Genomic DNA, 13,293 nt, shown 5'->3' on the forward strand with positions numbered 1-13,293 from the left:
CAGTGGGATTTATTTCTGAGCTGCTGACCCTGACATAAACAGGGCTTGCTTGTGTGCTTTTAAATGATGTGGCTAACAGGAGTGACTGGTCGAAAACAGCTAAAAGCAAACCCATTAGAGTTGAGGGCCACATTACAGAACTGCATCCTGTCCTCTGTGTTTCAAAGCCCCATTGAAAGGACACCAGATGAGAAGGCAAAATGCTCTCCAGTGCCTGCATTTTAAGTCTGGGGGGCGCTGGGAGAAAACTCAGGGCGTATCACTACCAAGATGTACCACAGTGACATCTGCTTTCAAATTAGGTCAAAAAGTCTGGGGAAACTGCATAAAAGGTGAAGTTCTCAGGCATAGTATGAACGTCCATGAGCTTCCCATTTTTGCATATGCAGAGAGCCTACCCTATAGAAATGTGATTTAAGGAGATGATAAGAGACATAGATACCTTTCTACTCTTTGACAATGATGGTAGATAGGGGGGCACCTGGGTGGCCCAGTCAGTTGATCGTCTGACTTTTGATTTCAGCTCAGGTCATGATCTCAGGGTCCTGAGATAGAGCCCCGTGCCGGCTCCACACTCAGCGGGAAGTCTGCTGGATAGTCTCTCTCCCTCTCCTGAGAGACTCCTGTCTCTCCATTTAAGGCAATTCTCTCCCTCTTTCTGCTCATGCTTTCTTTCTCTCTAAAATAAATAAGTAAATCCTTTTTTTAAAGAAGATAGATAGATAGACAGACAGACAGAAGGACACTGCCATTTAATGACACTTTTCATTTATACTTTTAGCCAGGAGACAGAGAAGGTTCAACCCTGAAATAGTCTCAGAGCTAAATCATGACCAGGGGGTGTCTAATCACCAAGACGAGGAGGGGAGAAGGAGGTTTGATGTCAGCAGCTTCATGAAGGAACCACGCTTAGAAAACCGGGATCTTAAAAACCCACGGGAAAAGCCCTGCCCAGGAGGTCTGATTTCCTGACCACTAAGACAAGAGTGCTGACCTAACTTTTTGCCAGAACCCAGGCTCCTCCTCTCAATCCAAACCTACCAACCACGAGTCTTTAGCTGCCAAGTTTTCTCATCCCTCTGGCCAATGAAATTCTTTACCTTAAAGTAAATGCTAGGAAATACTCTGGGATTCACCTTGGCTTGTATCGAGAAAGCCAGACTAGTCCATAAAAGAATGAAAGTTTAAAAAAAAATGTGGACATATTCAAGCGCCACATTTAGTCTACTGGCATGTTTTATCTCACCACAATAATTATTTGCCAGGATAGAAGTCCGCATTCCTGAAAGAAGTCTTCAGAAAATAGCAAATGTCTTAAATGATCTTTGGAGTAACTTTAAGTCCTATGGTCCTATCTACCTTCTCATTCCACACAGCTGCAAAGAGATTACTTTTCTTTTTTTTTTTTCTTTTTTTTAAGATTTTATTTATTTAGGGGCGCCTGTGTAGCTCAGTCGTTAAGCGTCTGTCTTCGGCTCAGGTCATGATCCCAGCGTCCTGGGATCAAGCCCCATAGCCGGCTCCCTGCTCAGGGAGCCTGCTTCTCCCTCTGCCTGCTGCTTCCCCGGCTCGTGTTTCTTCTCTCGCTATCTCTTTCTGTCACAAATAAATAAAATATTTTAAAAAGAAGAATTTATTCATTTATTTGAGTGAGAAAGAGATAGTGACAGAGACAACAACAAAGACCATTATATTCTGCTGAACATGGGTCCCCCGGTGACAGACCAGAGGCAGCTCTCTTGCATCTTTTTATACCATATCTATGGAGAAAGAGGAAGTTTCATGGGATAAGGAAGGGCAGGTAAGGAAGGACTCCACTGAGACGCAGAAAGTTGGCTTAGCCGCGCCCAGGGCTCTCCACCAGGCCTCACCCCCACATAGCTTCACGGGGCTCCGCGTCTCCACACCACCAGGCTTATCACTCCTGTCTCTCCATTTAAGGCAATTCGAAAGCAGCGTATTGGGAATCATCAAGAGCAAATGCTTAGGATCTCACCACAAATGTTCCACATACCCACTCATAACTCTCCTAGTTCAATTTACAAAAATGATCCAAATTAACACACGTGAATGATACTATAAAGAAAAAATATTCATAGACAGATTACCTGTTTTTTTTTTTAAATCATACAGTCAACAGGCTGTGAGGAAAATAAGACCAAAAACAAAAACAGAGAAGAACAAGAGATAAACTCAAATTTCCCCACCAGTTAGAGACAAAACCAGAGTCAAGATTCCAATGTCTTCTGTTCTAGAAGCTCTAGCGCCGTGGGACTCCAAGCACAGAGATGTGGACATGTTGACTGGACTCAGCTCCCTGACCTCAGCTCCGTGTGGGTTCCACACACACGAGCGGATCCCCACACTCTCTCTGATCCCTTTCAGAACCGAAAGGGTTCTGTACGAGTGTGGCCTCTACTTCCTCAGCTCCCATTGGTTTCCACTCGGTCCCATCTGGCCCCAACTCTCTAATCCCCCAGGTAAGAAGGCTCCAAATTGCCATGCCTGAGCCTCTCCAATCTGTTTTTCCCTGTCTTCGGGGGCCATCCTGCAGAAATGTAAATTGGCTCCTAATACTCCCCACCCCCTACAAATCCACAAGCTCCTTCCCACAGCCCCCCAAATAAACTCTAAGGTCCTTAAGCTGGTGTGAAGGGTGCAGCATGATCTGCCCTGGCCCTCCTCTCTGGTCCCCTCCCAGCCCCCAATCCCAGATCTCCAGAAGTTCCTCCAAGTCTCCGCGTGCATCCTTGCCTTCAAACCCTCACACTCCTTCCGCGTCCTAAGATCCTCCTTCTCCCACTTTCCACTGGATAAACATCCGTGCATCCCTCAGAATGGAAAGTCCCTTTCTCAGAAAGGTCTTCCTGGGTCCCCCATCTAACCTAGTGCCCTCCCCAGCCTTGTGCCTCTCCCCCGCCCCAGGAAGTTCTTTGAAGCACCTGGCCCTACTTAAATGTTTGCACGTCTTTGTTTAATGTCTGTCTCCCCAGTAGCTGCCCACTCCCTCCGTGCCTGTTTCCTTTACCGCGGAATACCCAGCATCTAACAGTCCGTAATGCCAGGTAAGTACTCTAGTCCTTACAGAATGAATCCTTGTAAATGTATTTGTAATGTAAATGTAAAGAAGATATATGTATTTTTATAAATGGAAAGAGGGTTGTATTTGTAACTTAAAGAGGGTATATATGACTGCATAAGTTAATCATTAAGTCAACATTGATAAGCATCTGCTGGCGGCTCAGATGAGCTCAGTTGATCTTCTCGGGCTGATGAGCAGGAGGCTTTCATTCACGGGGGACCTCAGCAAGCACACCGAAGCCAGCTGCTGTCAACATTAACTGCTTATCTGTAACATTATTAGCTAAAAGCAGATGTTGGGCCATTATCATTCAACACTTGTGCAATTAAAGATCATTTTAAAGGGTATCTACTCCAAGCAAACCGTGGGGCAAGCCTCTGCAGGGTTCCAAAGACAGCAAGACCCTCCTGCCCACAAAGAAATGATAAAAGAGAAAGAAAAATGATAAAGGAAGCCAGGGATGGAAATTTTTCTAAACCACATTCTACATTTGATTGCCCCTTCTCAACATTTTTATGGAATTCATCATAATTGGGGTTTCTCTCCACGTCTCACATACCAGACCCCTGAATGCAAAAATAAGACAACAGCAGCAAAGATTTTCTTCTCCTTCCCTGCTCCTCCTGACTAGCCAAGAGCAGGGACCAAAAGCCAGCTTCAGAATGAAGTTCAAACGCTGCCTCCTCCCAGGACCTTCCACATCTTCCACGTTCCTTGTGAGGATGACAGATGATGGCTTTGGAGTCGGAAGACCCCTGGCTCTGGCCAAGTCCAAGAGGCTCACTTTGCCTTGCTTTCCTCATCTGCAATAGGGGCTTGCAAAACCCCAGCCCGCCCCGGGCAAATTACCCTCCGTTACTAAACTGAAACGAGGTAACCCTGTGAGAGTTTCTGCAAACTGTAGCAGGCTCTACAAATATGACAGTTTGTGACTGTTATCAGGATGCAAATATTTAGCGTCTTGTGTTGACCTGTCTAGTGCCTGTTCATCTCGAGTGTCCAGGTCCACTGTGCGCTCAGGCTCAGAGAACACACGTTCTTACAGTCCGCCTGCCCTTGGTGTCTCAGTACTGGGCACATCACACCCACACAACAAATTCTTGCAGGCTAGTTACTTCTTGGCATTTTTGATGAATTTGACTCAGTACAAACTGATCTCCCACTGTTCTGGATTCCTCATTGATAACAAGCACTTTCTCCAGAGACAGCCATGTTTACCTAGCCCGTGATCTTTATGGTCTGTCTTCTTTTTTCCCAATTACATTGGAAAGACGACATTTTTGGCAAAAGCAAAAAGAACACTTCTCCAGTGCCATTGTCAAGGTTCCTTCTAAGGATGAGATGGAGACTAAAAAGCCCCTTGGTAATGGCAAGCCACGTCTACCGCTCACTAATCAACAAACCCCACCTGAGTTCTACAAAGCATAGGTTAGTGTTGGGGCTGTCCAGATAACCAAGGAGGGCAGAATCCCATAGTAGCTGTGTAGGTGGACTGCCAGGCATAGATCCTGGCTCCATATAGTCCTAATTGTATGATTTTGCATAAGTCATCCAGTTGTTCTCTTTTTTTCTCATCTAAATAGGCTGATGATTGCTACACTTATCCTGGCGAGCACTGTGTAATGTATGTTATTGTCGAATCGCTGTATATTGTATATTCTGGAACTAATATAATATTGTATGTCAAGAATACCTCAATAAAAACAAATAAATAAATAAATTTTTAAAGATAAAATAGGGTGGTAATAGACCCCGCACCTCCAAAGGTCATCATCAGGATGAAATGATTCATGACATCCAGAGCTTTTAGCACAGTGCCTAGTATAGGTTAAGAACACATAGGAGACATCCAGATTCTTGTCACTGAACAGACTACGACTCAGAGAAGAAAAGTGACTTAGGTCAAGGATCCATGAAGAGATTGAAATCAGGGCTGGAACCCAGGTCCTTGTGGGTATGTCACACAAGGGACACTCCGGAGAATCTGCCTTCCTGAAACCTGATAAGCCAGGCCAGTAATGATACCCACCTTCGGCTCTGCCTCCAGCTACCCTGCATAGTGGCCCTTGCCCGCCAGTGGGACCCCAAAGCCCAGCCCCACCCTTTTGGTCTCCCATGGGACTCAGAATGTACCTAGAGGGGTTCCATCTACTGCTGGCTCCCCTAGAAACACTGTGATGAAGAAGGAAAGCCTCATTTCCTCATGGGGTGGTTCTGAACATTAAATGAGATAATGTCTGGAAAAGTGCCCAGCAGAGTGGCTGGCATATGGTATTCAGCCAATAAATGATCTCTATTTAAAAAAAAAAAACAAAAGAGGAGGAGGAGGAAAACCCTGTAGTGCCTGTCTGCTCTCTCAAAGCTGCGCACATTCCAACCCCAAATGCCAGACACAGGGTAGATTGAGATCTTGCTTGGGTAGAACAGAAGGACATAGAGTCCGCAAAGGATTGACATGAAGGGCGAAATTCACTTAAGACAAAGGAAGTGTCTGGAGTCCCCACTGTTCCCCATCTTTCTTAAAAATAAGAATGACAATGACAATACTAATAAGGAAGAAGGAAAAATACTTAGCTGGTGCTTTGCTGGCAAGCCCAAGCATCCGAGCATCGGATTTTTAATACTGTAATATGTCTCAACAAAGCAAAGACGGCTTGCACACACACACCCCAATTGCTTTTATACACTTGACCCATAAAAGCTTAGCTTTGCTGCATTGATGAATGGGCTTATTCAGGCTGATTTTCCAGGCAAAAAATGGCTCAGACACAAAAGTGAATTAAAACAGATTCCACAGATCTTCTTAGAATTTTCACAACGTGCTTTGGATTCAGAGTTTGTAAGCACCTCATCTTCTCCTCCCTACCCCAATATTGACAATCCCTAGTTGTGAAAAGACAGATTTAATGTTAGAACACAAGGAAGGAATCTGGTGAAAAAAGGAAAAAGAAGGGCCGGACTAGACGGAGTAGAAACTTCATTTTGTACTGTGTATCCCCAGGACAGAGCCCGGGGCCTAGCCCGGGAAAGCCGGCTGTAAACGCAAACTGATTCAATCAACGGCCCCACGGACTCTACAACCCAAGTGAGGAGTGAAACCGAAATGTTACACCAAGTTCAACCACACTATCAACGCCACCCTCCTTCAGCCTGAACTGTGTGGGGGCAGGTGCCCAGGAAAAATGCTGGCTTCCTGTTTACCTAGGCAGGTATTTGCAAGTAGTCTAAGGGGGGGGGGGGGGGGGGGGGTGCAATGTATACAGTACTAAGCAAATGGTTATGCAAATCACTTAAACAAATACAAGGAAGATGGAGGGGAAGGTTTCTGATCCGGTTTTCCTCACCTGCCCTGCTCTTCAGAGGGAAAGACAAAGTAAAAAAAAAAATAAATAAAAAAATAAAAAAAAAAAAAGAAAGAAAGAAAGAAATCCAAGAGCGGGACGATTGGCAAGTCCGCTCTCTGTGCCCAGGCACGACCCCGCTTCACCCGCTCACGCTCAGACATCGAGGTTATCACGCTCAGAGCCCCGGGGTTATCCCGGCGGCTGGAGGGGAATCTTTGCCGCCCATCACCGCCGCTGCGGGCTGCCGGAGTTAGACCACCGGCTCCGTCTCCCGAGCCGAGATGCGGGTGACACACCAAGGACGCCAAAGGTGCTCCTTTCCCAAAAGAGACGGGGAGAGACAGAGCGGGGAAGGCGGGGTTGGGGGGAGCCGGAGCCCTGCAATGCGAAAGGAGCCCAGCCTGGCGGGCCGCGGCCGCCGTGGCAAGGTCTGGCTCGCTCACCAGCCCATTCACCTCGGGTGGTCCGGCAGCCACCCCCTCAGAGGGGCGCGGGAAGGGGACGTTCCCGACACCCCCACCCCACCCCCCAGGCAAAGGCGGGGAGCCGGCGGGCGGCCCTGCAAGCCCCAAGCCGCTCGCAGCCGGAGCGCGCAGCCGGCCCGTGGGCACAGCGCGGCACCAGCCCCCGGGCCGGGGGTGCGCTGTGCCCTGCGACGGTCGCGGGGCGCCCGGCCCCGCTGCAGGGCAAAGGGGAGGGGAGGAATGACGGGGAAGAAGGCGGAGCAGGCGGCAGGGGAAGCACTTACATTCGCCAGGAAAGCGCCTCCTCTCGAGGAAGAGAAGGAAAGGCTTCGCGGCTAAGGAAACGCCCCAGGGATGCCCTCCGCGAAGTGCCGCCTCTCCCCGGCTCCCCGGCTCTCCCGCCTCCAGTGAGTCCCCCACCCCGCGACTACCCCCCCCCACGCCCAACAGCGGATCCTAGCGACCCCGGCTGCGGCCTTCCGAGGGGCCCGGCCACCGCGCCGCCGGCCACAGCTCGCGCAACAGGCGGGTCTGGAGGACTCCCGCGACGGCGGGCTCCGGGAACCGGAGGATGAGGGGGCGCCGCGAGGCAGGCGCTCAGCAGAATGCCAAGTCCCCTGCGGTCCTAGACCTGCGCGGCCGTGCACTCGTGACCCGAGCCATGGGGCTGCAGGGGCAGCAAAATGTGGCCAAAGTTGCGGGGTCGCACGGAGAAGTCGCCCGAGTGCGCGCGGAGGAGGGGACACGAGCAGGTACCTGCTGGAGTCCCGGTGCCTCAGGCTCGCTCCGCTTGGCGACGCCGCCCGCCCGCGCCGCAAGAATCAGGCCTCGCCGCGCGGCCCGGCGCCCGCCGCGGCGGCGGCGAGGAGAGCCGGGTGGCCCGCCTGGGTCTGTCCGTCGGTCCCGGCCGGCCGGAGCGCAGCTCCCGGGAGCCGCGGATAGGGCGGGGCGGGGCGGGACGGGGCGGGGCCGGCTGCTCGGCCACCGCCCCATTGGTCCCGCTTCGCCCGCCGCCTAGCTTCTGGCCCCCGCCTGCGCTCCCCGGGCGGAGAGCCAGGCGCTCCGCCGAGGTCTGCTGCAGGTTACCGGGCTCGGGCCGTGCGACCCACGGCCACACGGAAGGACAGACTGGCGCCCTGGCGGGGCGCGTGCCCCCGCCGAGACCCGAGTGCAGAGTCACCCCCGGAGCCGCGTGCCCTGTCCCGGCGGGAGCAGGAGCGCGCCCGCTGCCTCCCACCTGCGCGCCCTTCGGGCTGGAGCCCGCGATCCGGCGGGAGGCAGACCGTCTCCTCCGCGGCCCTCCGCAGCACCGGCAACAGCCTCCCGAAAGTCGCGGCCCCAAGCGACACTGTGCAAATTTGCCAGGATTCTCCTAGGAAGTATCGAGGCCCCAACTTGTTTTAAAACAAAGTGCGAAGGAACAAACAGTCGCCCCGGTCCAGCCTGTTTACCACCAGCCCCGCTGCCCGAATACTCGGGCACTGCGCAGAGCAAGACTGTTTCTTGCTCTGTTCCTCGACTTACCTAGCAAGTCACATGCACTGAGCGAAACGGCGACGAGCCGGTTCTCCTTCCTGAAGGATGGAAGAGGAGGTCACAGGGAGATGCCTTCAGCCCGAGGTTGAGGAACGAACGGGGCCTCAGCGAGGACGGCCTGCGGTCCGGAAGGCATGGTCGGCCCCTCTGCAGTGAGCAAGAACTCAGTGAACCGCCGGGAGGAGAAATGGGACGCTCGGGGACCCACCCCCGCGCTCCCCCTCCCGCCCCCAAACTGCAGATTTTTAAGTTGTGCAGACTTGCAATAATTCCTCCGAGCCAGCTGCTCCAAGCTATAGGCGCCCGGTGTTCCCGCCCCCACATCACGCAATGGGGCAACTGCCCCCAAGCCAGCTCCTGCTGACCGCTGGCCTCAGACAAGCACCTAGCGAGACCACACAGAGTTAAGTTCCAGGCCCTGAGCCGGCATTAAGGAGGGGGCAGGGGCGAAGAGATGCATGGAAAGATGAAAGACACTTTTTCTGACCTCATCCAAGTACCCGGGGGTGCCTGGAGTTTCTCATTGTTTTTGTTTGATCAAAACCCACAGTAGGAATCAGAGAAAGGGGAGCAATGTTCAGGGTATCTTGTAGACTAAGGGTGAAACCTGCACCTTACAGAGAGTTTTGGCTGGAGGAGAAAGTAGTGGCAAGCAGGAAGGGCACAGGAGAGGCGTAAGCCCAACTCAGTGTTCCCTCAGACACCAGCACTTTCATTCGGCTCATGGAAGGCAAGGTGGGGAGGCAGGTGGCTGGGGAACAGATGTTTGGGGGCCCCTGTCCCTAATTCCATTGTTCTTTGGCTCCCCCAAGCCTGTCCTGAGGAGAAGCCAAAGCTTTTGTCTACACTGCTGTTCGCAAGCCTCTGAAGAAGGTAATTTGCATATACAATCAGCATCTTTAGCCTAAGATCTAAGATTATTCTAAAAATATGCTTATATTTTGTCAACACCTGAGAAAAATGCTTCCGAATCTCTCCCAGCAGTTAGCTATTTAATCATTTTAAATCACTAAGTTATCTGAAAAGTAGAGCATTGTTTATTTGAGAATAAGAGATGTTCAGAATCTCCATGCGCTGCAGAGCCTATCTGCAGTGCAGAAAAGCCAGGGAACCAGGGCCTTCTCACAGGTCTGGACGGCACCTGCGAACTGGAGGGAGGCACCCACAGTAGAGGTCAGAAAGGACCTCCACGCAGCATCTGTGAAAGCTGGGACAGAATGGACAGGCCTCCACTGAGCGCATAGGGGACAGGGTATAGAAGGGGCACAGACTTAAGAAACAGACTGGGCTTCTCATCATGCTGGACTCAGGGGAAGCCCTGTGAGCAAGTCACCTAGTGGTTCAACGTTTCTTCTTCGGTAAGAAAAGTTCCTCCCTTAGAGGGCAATCCTATGAAGCAAATGGAATTAATACACAGGAAAGCATTGTGTGGGTCATAAAGTGCATGTCTGTTTCCCCAAAAGTTCATCCCTGACAGTGTACCAAGGTTGAGCCAGGCAAAGTAAATGGATTCATACACACACACACACACACACACACACACACACACGGCCATGTTCTCACCCCCTGTTCCTAGGGCTTCTTCCTTTGAACTCAGTCTTCATTGCCGCAGTGCCTGCTCTGGTCGATTTAACTGCCGCCTTCCTACCCCATCAGAATGTCTTTATGCCACAGCATATGGCCTGTCCCCTTTTTATTAACTATGTACATAGAAAAGCATCTGTGCAAGCCATGCATTAACCTATAAGGGGTTGATCGTCAGCTGACAGTAGTACCCACCCCTCCATGTTTGCAGAGGACCCCTAGAGTCAGTGGAGATAGGCCAAGCAAATGTGGGCCCAGGAAAGCCTGTCTTCCAGCCTTCCATATTCCCCTTGCTCTGGACACTCCTTTGGTAAGTTCTTCCTCTCTTGCTCACTTACCCACAGGTCCAAGTTCTCCTGCTCCTCTCCCCTCCCAAACCTGTCCCTGACCCTAAATCCAGCTGTGTGTCATTGCTAGAGGAAGGGGAGGTATTACTTTGTTTTTTAAATGGAAAAAGGTCTTCGTGTGAAAATGAAGGTGTTCTCATCTCTGACAGGAAGATGGTGAGTGAGGGAGTATTAGTAATGGTGGCTAACATTTGTTCCTCTTACTGGCTTCTCATTAAACAGCCGCCTGAATGTCACACCAGCCAATGGGAGCCCTTGGAACATTTGCAGTTCCTGAAGTGCCAGACTTTTTCATGTCTCCCTGCACTTACAGTGGTCTCCCTCTGCTTGGACTATCCTTCCCAACCAGAAGCCTTTCTTTGCTCAACCAACTCCCTTTCCCTTAGGACACCATTCTGTTCTTAATCACTACCCTCTGGAAAACCCCCTCTCCTGCCCAGGGCTCTGAACCTCTCTCTCATTCTCCCTCATGCCTTTTGCTTCTTACTTACGTAGCACCTACATACTGGATTTTCACTGTTTATCTTCAAAAAGACAGTGAGCTCCTTGAAGGCTGAATTTCTAGGACCTTCAACAGGGTCTGCATGTTTGTGAAGTGCTTTACCATAGCCTCCATCATAGGGCTGCTCGGCTCTGTGTGCTCCCAATGGGAACTGAAATATTTTATTTCTTCCATCAGGTAAAGAGAAAACATATGAACCATCACCTCAGTCTCTGCTTGGATGCCAGGCAGGTCAAGATTGAATCTGATTACTTAGCTAGAATTCTTTTATTCCAGATTATTGCTACGATGATCTCTGTTCTTTCACAAAATTATGTGTATGTTTATTTTAAATGCCCTGTTATATTATTTTTATATTCAAAGTACCTTGGGGGTGCCTGGGTGGCTCATTCGGATGAACTTAGGACTCTTGATTTCAGCTCAGGTCATGATCTCAAGGTCATGAGATTGAGCCCCTGGTTGGGCTCTGTGCTCATTGCAGAGTCTCGAGATTCTCTCTCCCCCTCTCCCTCTGCCCCTCCCCCATGATGCACAGGTGTGCACGCTCTGGCTCTTAAATAAATAAATAAATAAAATTTTTTAAAAGACATAAAGCAAAAATAAAGAAAGTGCCTTAAATACTTGTGGTCTTCAAGTCCAAAGACTTGAATTCTCTCTGATCAGCTCAGAGATATCTCCTCTCTGGCTTTCTATTTGGGTTTGGACAAGATGATCCCCAAGGTGTTTGCCAGTTCTAAAAGCCTTACAGCTACCCAGATAAAAGGACAACATTTATAAATTATTCAATTAAAAAAAAAAAAGCCTCTGTAACAGAATATGTCTTAAGTCTCCAGGCACAAAGGAATCCTCTCCTCAGGTCTTGGAGATGTCCTCTGAGGACTCTTGAGCATTTCCCAAGATGAATTCCATAGAACACCTGTGTCATAGTCAAGAAGACTTTGGGCAAGCACATACTACGTTCCATGTCTCAGTACTCATAATAATCTACTTCAGCGTAGTAAGGGCTGTGTCTGAGAGGTCAGGCCATGAAAATACTCCAAGGGATGGACTCCCAGAGGGCTCACAATCTGGCTGAAACTTACCTCTTCACTCATATTTCCAGCTCTTCCCACTTTTCTCCCCGCCTCATTCATTCCACACACCCTCCCCCACACTGACACACACCGTCCCCTCTTACCTTGCAGTCTGACACATTAGGTCCATTTTTCCATTGTGTTTATTGTGTGCTTTCTGAACCTTGGCCCTGCCTGCACCATGTTGCTACAAGGCCCCCTTCCCTACTTGGCAAATGCCAACCCTACCTGCAATATCATTATCACCTATTCTTTGAAGCTTTCAGAAATCATATTTAGTTATTCCTTCTACTGGGCTCCATCATACTTCGTATAGACCTCTAGTTACAGTTATGCTCTTACAATATGGTCACCTGTGTAGACTGAGTCTTTTCTATTAACTGTGGGCTCCTTGAAGGCAAGCACTATGTGGCATTATTCATCTCAGTATTTTCAGAGCCTGGTGCATTACAGATGCTCAGTGACTACTCTAAGAATAAAAAAAAAAAAAAAAAAGATGACGGATGAATGGCTGGATGAATAGATGGATGGATGGACGGACGGATAGGTAGTTGGGTGGGTAGGTGGATGGATAGATGGATGAACTAAGGTCTTCAGACTTCAGGGAGAGTACAGGAAAACAAACTCAGAGGGACCAAATACTGAATGGGCCAACCTCATGGTTTTTCTCCTCTTGGGGAGTTCTGCACCTATTTTAATAATCCTGCATACCTGTGATAGAACTTAGGGTCTAGCCTTTATTTCCAACTAGAAGAGTGAAAAGTTTCTCCATAGTAGAGACAGCCAGGCACAACCCTGTGATCTTTTCTCTTCTATTTCTTCAGTAAAAATATCCCCAATGGTTACCTGGATGGTGACCAACTCTTCCTGGTTTTCCTAGAATTGTCTTACTTGCAAAAAAAAAAAAAAAAAGTAAAGCAGAAGTCCAGTATCTCTGGAACCTCCTCAGTCCAGACAAACCAGGACTCTGATCATCCTACTCAATACACTGAGCCCCAGGATAAAGCCTACATGTCCAAGCCTCCCATGTCACTAGGGGAGATCAGATGACTGAGTTCTTTTATGGATGGCCATGCAAGTGGCTTATTCAGTCTCAGTGACAGAAGGAATGTTCTATTACAATTTCTTTGGAAAAAAATCACAACTTCTTACTACAGTGAAAAAGAGGAGATTCTCCCATATCAAGACACAACAGTGAGAAGCAACCAAAAGATCTTTCTGGAAAAGCAAGATGGAAAATTAGTGCCCTCCTGTCTGCTGGGAGACCACTCTCTCCAATGCACCCGACTCTTCTTCTTCCTCTTTAAATGTAGCTGTAAATACCCATGAGAGTTGGGTAGCTGTACTGACTTCATGTTTCT

General features: G+C 49.5%; 1 protein-coding gene across 2 annotated transcripts in view; it reads right to left on the reverse strand.

The window, feature by feature from the left end:
* The window catches only part of KCNS3 (potassium voltage-gated channel modifier subfamily S member 3), a 38,193-nt gene extending 29,585 nt beyond the window's left edge, over positions 1–8,608 (reverse strand). The window contains exon 1 of one of the 2 annotated variants that reach the window (XM_004745837.3): positions 8,415–8,608. The gene's annotated coding sequence lies outside the window, so the exon portion shown is untranslated. Of the gene's footprint in view, positions 1–7,646; positions 7,766–8,414 lie in introns of those variants that run through there. The other variant, XM_045073816.1, reaches the window with a different exon arrangement.
* Between the last annotated feature and the right edge of the window lie 4,685 nt (positions 8,609–13,293).

This window comes from Mustela putorius, unplaced genomic scaffold, assembly GCF_011764305.1.
Source record: "Mustela putorius furo isolate JIRA1106 unplaced genomic scaffold, ASM1176430v1.1 tig00537284_pilon_pilon_pilon, whole genome shotgun sequence".
In the NCBI taxonomy this organism is placed as follows: domain Eukaryota; kingdom Metazoa; phylum Chordata; class Mammalia; order Carnivora; family Mustelidae; genus Mustela; species Mustela putorius.